We start from the raw sequence: 7,819 nt of genomic DNA on the forward strand, positions 1-7,819 counted from the left end.
CTTATCTCTGTAACCTCGTTCAGCCCTATAACCCCCCGAGATCTCTGTGTTCCTCCTTCTGGCCCCTTTTTTTTATTCTTTCTTGGGATGTGGGCGTCGCTGGCGAGGCCGGCATTTATTGCCCATCCCTAATTGCCCTTGAGAAGGTGGTGGTGAGCCGCCTTCTTGAATCGCTGCAGTCCGTGTGGTGAAAGTTCTCCCACAGTGCTTTTAGGAAGGGAGTTCCAGGATTTTGACCCAGCGACGATGAAGGAACGGCGATATATTTCCAAGTCGGGATGGTGTGTGACTTGGAGGGGAACGTCCAGGTGGTGTTGTTCCCATGTGCCTGCTGCTCTTGTCCTTCTAGCTAGTAGAGGTCGCGGGTTTGGGAGGTGCTGTCGAAGAAGCCTTGGCGAGTTGCTGCATCGCATCCTGTGGATGGTGCACACTGCAGCCACGGTGCGCCGGTGGTGAAGGGAGTGAATGTTTAGGGTGGTGGATGGGGTGCCAATCAAGTAGGCTGCTTTGTCCTGGATGGTGTCGACCTTCTTGAGTGTTGTTGGAGCTGCACTCATCCAGGCAAGTGGAGAGTATTCCATCACACTCCTGACTTGTGCCTTGTTAATGGTGGAAAGGCTTTGGGGAGTGAGGAGGTGAGTCACTCTCCGCAGAATACCCAGCCTTTGGCATGCTCTTGTGGTCACAGTGTTTATATGGCTGGTCCAGTTAAGTTTCTGGTCAATGGTGACCCCTGGGATGTTGATGGTGTGGGATTCAGCGATGGTAATGCCGTTGAATGTCAAGGGGACGTGGTTAGACTCTCTCTTGTTGGAGATGGTCATTGCCTGGCACTTTTCTGGCGTGAATGTTACTTGCCACTTTTGCGCATGTCCCACCTCCTTCGCCGCACCATTGTCGGCCGTGTCTTCAGCTGTGAAGATCCTAAGCTCTGGAATTCCCTCCCTAATCCTCGCCGCCTCTCCACCTCTCTCTTCCTTTAAGCCACTCCTTAAAAGCTACCACTTTTGATCAGCTATCCTAATATTTCCTTCGTTGGCTCGTTGCCAATTTTTGTCTGATTACGCTCCTGTGCAGCGCCCTGGGACATTTTACTGGGTTAAAGGCGCTATATGGTTAAAGTTTGAGAAATGGAGGGGGAAAGGTGGTGGTGAGGCAGTGCTAGCGAAGGATTCTGTAATAACGATAGAACGTAGTGATAACCTAGACGATGCAATGAGACAGAATTTAAGTGGATAAATTTAAGGAATATGAAGGGCTATGGTACAAAACTCGATGTGAATTACAAAACATCAAACCTATGAGATAGAGGGGGGGGGGGGGGAAACAGCAACCAGTTCAGAGCGATAATGTAATAACAACCAGTCATTAATATTGGGACGTTTTAGCAATCCCAAGGTAGACGGGAATAAACGTAATACACCTGGTCAAAGTAGAGAAAACTTCTTGGTACTGCAGCAACAGATCAATAAAAATGGATCTGTCCAAAACTACCTGAGCAAGAAAGTTGGCAAAAGGGTAAATAGGTCAGCAGTGAGAATATTGATATATGAGGTAGAGAGTTCAAATAAATACATTACTAAAAGGAGAAAGGAGTGCATCAAGATAGGGAGTAATTTTACCGTGAGCATTAGTGTAAACTGGTGAGTTTGTTTCGGCCGCCTGTTTTACGCCCCGCCCTATTTCCATTCCTATTGAAGTCAATCAGGAGAGATGGAAAACGGGCGGTCGCTTCGTTAGCCCCCATTTTGCACTATTGGCCAAAATTAAAATTATCCCCCATTAAAAGTCAACTGAAACTTAAAACAGAGATATCCGATAAAGTTTGGGCTAACGATATTAAAAATAAGGAATTATAGAAAGGCTAGTGGGGGATTTTAAAGGGAGATTGGAAAGGCGAAAATGGAATATTACAAAAAGGATAGCAGATAATTGGAACGCAAATAGTAAGGGGTTTTATGTACATATAAAGTATAAACAAATAGTTAGAGAGGGTAGGACTGCTAAGGAATTAAGAATTCAGGGTGGGTGTGGCGTTGGATAATTTTAACTCTGGCGATGGCGTAAAATGAACGATATTGAATTAGCCGTCTATTAAACACCAGGAAGTCAATGAAAGGCAAAATCGCGCGGGGAATATAATGGGCGGAAAATTCGTTTCCACCTGTTTTGTATCCCTGCCCATGTCCAATTCCACTTCCATTGAGTGTAAATGAGATGAAGGTGTAGTGTGGGCAGATGAACTCAGATATTAAGAAATGCTCCAGTTTCGGGTCACTGGTGTTGATTTCTGGTGTCATGCGATGCTAAGTGACCATTATTACAGTAATTTGGTGGAGGTTAGGAAGCTGTTTGCCGCCAGTTACTTAAGACAGTGATTCCAGCTTTCATTTCAGTGAACAAGCATCTAAGAACAGGTCAGCCTGGATCAAGCGAATGTTCTTCAGCTCCTTGGCATACCTCGTACCACTCTCACTGCTGACAAGTTTCATCATTTCCAACACATCAAGAGAAAGCCTCAACGATATTATGGGAGAGGACATGGCCAACATTTCGCAGATCTGGGCGGTATGGCTCTCTTTTAATATCCTGAGTATAAACAGTCAGAGTCCGTCAGTGCTAGCGGCCTATCTGTTTGATGGGACAGTGTGGAAGGTGCACTACCCTTTACCTGACCAGTGTTGTACCTGTCCTCTGACTGTTTGATGGGACAATATAGGAGCTTTACTTTATATCTAATATGTGCTGCACCTGTCCTCTCAGTATTTGATGGGACAGTGTGGAGGGAGTTTTACTCTCTATCTAACCCGTGCCGTAGATGCCCTTGGACTGTTTGATGGGACAGTGTGGAGGTCGCTTTACTCTGTACCTAACCCGTACTGCACCTACCCTGGGAGTGTCTGATGGGACAGTGAAGAGGGAGCTTAACTCTGAATTTAACGGTGCTGTACTTGCCCAGGGTGTGCTTGATAGGTCAGTTTAGAGGGAGATTTACTCTGTATCTAACCCGTACTGTACCTGTCCTGGGACTTTTAGATGGCACACTGGAGATGGAGCTTTACTCTGTATGCAACCCGGTCAATATACTTTTTTATCTTCTCTTCTGGCTAGTGGTGCGTATCTACAACCTGGAACTGGCTAACTGGGGACAGCTACCTTCTGGCCCTGATCCTGCTGATTGGATTCACGTTCGTTTCGCTGTTCCTTTCAAAATCCTACTCCAGGTAATATGAACATTATTCTTACTCCTGACTCCTGACAACTGTTACACACTTAGGAATGAGATTTCCACCCTGTGAGAAACATACCGTGTCACTCAAACATAAACTATGTAAGCTAGGAGCGAAAAACAGAAAGAGAAAGACAGGTATAGAATCAGAGACACTCAGAGAGAGATGGGGAGTCAGAGGCAGGGGTAGAAACAGAAAGACAGAAAAGACACAGAGAAAGATAAAGAGATATATTTAAAGAGACCGAAGGAGACAGAGACATCCTTCATGACCTCTCAACATCTGACCAACAAGGTTAAGTCTGAACACTTTCTAGTCTCATTTGCCGTACTCACCCCTGATCCGCTGTCAACATTCCCATTCTCACCATCCATCCATGAGGAAAAAGAAACTCTTGCCTAGTTTCCTCACAAACTTCCTGACAATTTTCCGACTCCCTCGCCTTTAGATTAACATCTCCCCTCTCCAAATTCTGCCTTGCTCCGTACATCAGTTGTTCTCACAAGTCGAACCTTCGCTCCTCATGCCACAGAGGGGCAGATTTCTGTGTATCCTTGCAAACAACTCGGCCACTCATCACTTTTCAGATATGGCCTCTAGATACACTGTACAGTTCATATGTAACTCTATCTAAACTGTACAGATTATGGGTAACATTATATACACTTTACAGTTGATGGGTAAATCTATTTACACTCTACAGTTCCTGGGTAACTCTATACACATTGTACACTTTATGGGTAAATCTATAAACACTACTCCTTTGGCTAACTCTGTACATTGTGCACTTAAGGGGTAACTCTATACGTACTGTACAGTTTATGGGTAACTATATACATACTGTAGAGTTTATGGGTAACTATATATACATTGTACTATTGATGGGTTACTCTACATACACGATACAGTTTATGGGTAACTCTATATGTATTGTACAGTTCATGGGTAACTTTATAAACACTGTACCGTTTATGGGTATATCTATATATACTCTGTACAGTTGATGGGCAACTCTACATACACTGTACAGTTTATGGGTAAGCTTATGATATATTCATTGTGAAGTTTAGAGATCACTCCCAGGTATATATATTTTACAGTTTAAGGTTGCTTCTAAGTAAATACATTGCAGCGTTTGGAGATTATATTATGGCATAACTGTATACAGTTTAATGCTCAGTATAAGAATTTGCATTGTACGCTTTATGGATCACTCTACCATATGTACATTGGACAGGTTAAGATTCACAGTGCGGTAAAACATTCTACATTTTAAGTGTCGTTTTATGTAAATGCAAAACACAGTTTAAGGATCACTCAAAGGTATATATATTTAACGTTTAAGGGTCACTGTAAGTATAAGAGACTGTTAGCTAAGATAGAAGCTCATGGAATCGAGGGAAAAGTATGGACTTGGTTAGGAAGTTGGCTGAGCGAAAGGACACAGAGAGTAGGGATAATGGGAAGGTACTCACATTGGCAGGATGTGACTAGTGGAGTCCCGCAGGGATCTATCTTGGGGCCAAAATTATTCACAATATTTATTAACGACTTAGATTAAGGCATAGAAAGTCTCATACCTAACTTTGCCGATGACACAAAGATTGGTGGCATTGTAAGCAGTGTAGATGAAAACATAAAATTACAAAGCGATATTGATAGATTAGGTGAATGGGCAAAACTGTGGCAAATGGAATTCAGTGTCGACAAATATGAGGTCATCCACTTTGGATCAAAAAAGTATAGAACAGGGTACTTTCTAAATGGTAAAAAGTTAAAAACAGTTGATGTCCAAAGGGACTTAGGGGTCGTGTACATAGATCAATGAAGTGTCATGAACAGGTGCAGAAAATAATCAAGAAGGCTAACGGAATGCTGGCCTTTATATCTGGAGGACTAGAGTACAAGGGGGCAGAAGTTATGCTGCAGGTATACAAAACCCTGGTTAGACTGCACCTGGAGTACTGTGAGCAATTCTGGGCACCGCACCTTCGGAAGGACATAGTGGCCTTGGAGGGAGTGCAGCGTAGGTTTACTAGAATGATACCCGGACTTCAAGGGTTAAGTTACGAGGAGAGATTACACAAATTGGGGTTGTATTCTCTGGAGTTTCGAATGTTAAGGGGTGATCTGATCGAAGTTTATAAGATATTAAGGGGAACAGATAGGGTGGATAGAGAGAATCTATTTCCGCTGGTTAGGGATTCTAGGAGTAGGGGGCACAGTCTAAAAATTAGAGCCAGACCTTTCAGGAGCGAGATTAGAAAACATTTCTACACACATTGATACTAGCTCAATTGCTAAATTTAAATGTGAGATGGATAGCTTTTTGGCAACCAAAGGTATTAAGGGATATGGGCCAAAGGCAGGTATATGGAGTTAGATCAGAGATCAGCCATGATCTTATCAAATGGCGGAGCAAGCACGAGGGGCTGAATGGCCTACTCCTGTTCCTATGTTCCTATGTACATTATACATTTTATTGGTCACTCTAAATATACATATTGTTGATTTTTAGAGGACAGTTATCATAAACCGAACAGTTTTATGGGCCTCACGTGAAAGGAAAGCCTTTATACTCAGCCAATGTGGTTCCGTTGGAAATAGCCTCAGCTCCAAACCAGATGGCCTTTGTTGAAGTCCCATTGCTCAAGCCCATAATCTCAGCTGAGAAATTCGGGCCTTCAGCGAGAACCATCTACCTGTCCCAGTGGATTCAGGTGGACGTTGAAGACCCCATGACCCTATTTTTTTTTTTTATTCGTTCACGGGATGTGGGCGTCGCTGGCAAGGCCGGCATTTATTGCCCATCCCTAGTTGCCCTCGAGAAGGTGGTGGTGAGCCGCCTTCTTGAAGCGCTGCAGTCCGTGTGGTGACGGTTCTCCCACAGTGCTGTTAGGAAGGGAGTTCCAGGATTTTGACCCAGCGACAATGAAGGAACGGCGATATATTTCCAAGTCGGGATGGTGTGTGACTTGGAGGGGAACGTGCAGGTGGTGTTGTTCCCATGCGCCTGCTGCCCTTGTCCTTCTAGGTGGTAGAGGTCGCGGGTTTGGGAGGTGCTGTCGAAGAAGCCTTGGCGAGATGACCAGCGGGTTCTCCCGTCATTGCCAACATTGCACAGTCACCCAAAACCACTGCAAACATACCAATTGGTGATTGTTATTTCTGGGATCTAATCACAAAAAAAATCTCACTTCTAATGTTCTGCCGAGAGATGGGATGTAAATGCAAGTATTTGCTTAAGGTGATTACACAAGATTATGAGACACAATATACCTCTGATGTTTTCTTAGGAAGAATTCTGTAGTTGCAGTTTGCACATGTAAAAAAAAGGTAGTTTACAATTGAGGAGAAATGGAAACTGCTCTTCCACAAATTGCATCTTGGGCTCTGCTGAATTGTTGTCTCTATTTTTCAGCACCAAAACTACCCTATCGAGGAAGGATAAAAAGAAACTAGAGGCAAAACTTGATTACGTCCAACGTGTTGTGGTTCAGAAAAAGGTAAAATTAATCTGTCTCCCCGCCCGTTAACTGATTTTAAAACTCGATCAGCGTTTATTTGTACATCTACATTTGCATTGCATTGGCCTTTGCAGGTCCTGTATTTGCCTTCTGTATGTACATCTCTGTATCTCGACAATGATTGCAACTAGGCAGTCCAGTGTTTGATATAAATTCACTACTGGATCTCCTTTATTCAAAAGGAGGGCTCTCTTTTCCCTGTTGCAGACACAGCTCTATGAGATGTATCTCCATCAGTGCGTCTCCGAACAGGACATGAGCTAAAACTGATCAGCAGTAGAACTTTGGAAAGAGCCTCCCTTGAGATAATAATATGGTGAGATTTCTAACGCTGCGTTCCCGTGACAACCTGTGACTAATTAAGCTTCCAGCAGGACTGAAGCAGCTACTTGCAGCTGCCTAGGACAACCTATGGAGCAAGTTCCCACATATCTACCTATCTGTTGTATGTGTTACACCCAGCCTTCCCTCAGTGTGCTTCTAATGCTCCATCCGACACACTCTTCCTCCTCCCTGTATCCCCATTGCTTTGGATTCATGAATCGTCGTACTGTCTCCAAGTTCTAATTCATTGGTCTCAGATACTGAAAACTGTGGGACTCTTTACCGCGTTCGCTCAATCCCTGCCTCCAACAATCTATATATGTAAAATAAAACTTTGGCCTTATCCAATTACTACACCTTGATTCATGGTCTCATTTTCTCACCTTTTGATAGCTATGTAGTGTCTTGCTTTATATCGGTCAGAAATGTCATCTCAGGATCCTCAGCAGATTACTTGGGCCTTGTGTTGCAAAACCCCCGTATCGACAGCTAAGCACATGTTTCAGTCACGTAATCTCAAACCCTGGGAATCATTCATCTCGGATTCCCTGGTCATTGTCCACACATTAATGTGGACCATTTGTTTTGTTGGTTCTGAAAGGAAGATCATTATTCTGATTAATTATAATTTCTCATTCAGTCGCCTAAATTCGCTGCATTAAATCGGGAGTCAAACAGTCTTTCTGAGGAAGTATAATGATGAGATGTGCTTTTAACTGTGGCAAATTGAATTCAATG

The 7,819-nt window shown here is 43.5% G+C and overlaps 1 pseudogene; it reads left to right on the forward strand.

Moving 5' to 3' along the window:
- The window catches only part of LOC137336063 (uncharacterized), a 45,574-nt pseudogene extending 38,139 nt beyond the window's left edge, over positions 1–7,435 (forward strand).
- Positions 7,436–7,819: the final 384 nt, after the last annotated feature.

The sequence above is a fragment of the Heptranchias perlo genome, chromosome 20 (genome assembly GCF_035084215.1).
Source record: "Heptranchias perlo isolate sHepPer1 chromosome 20, sHepPer1.hap1, whole genome shotgun sequence".
NCBI classification, from domain to species: domain Eukaryota; kingdom Metazoa; phylum Chordata; class Chondrichthyes; order Hexanchiformes; family Hexanchidae; genus Heptranchias; species Heptranchias perlo.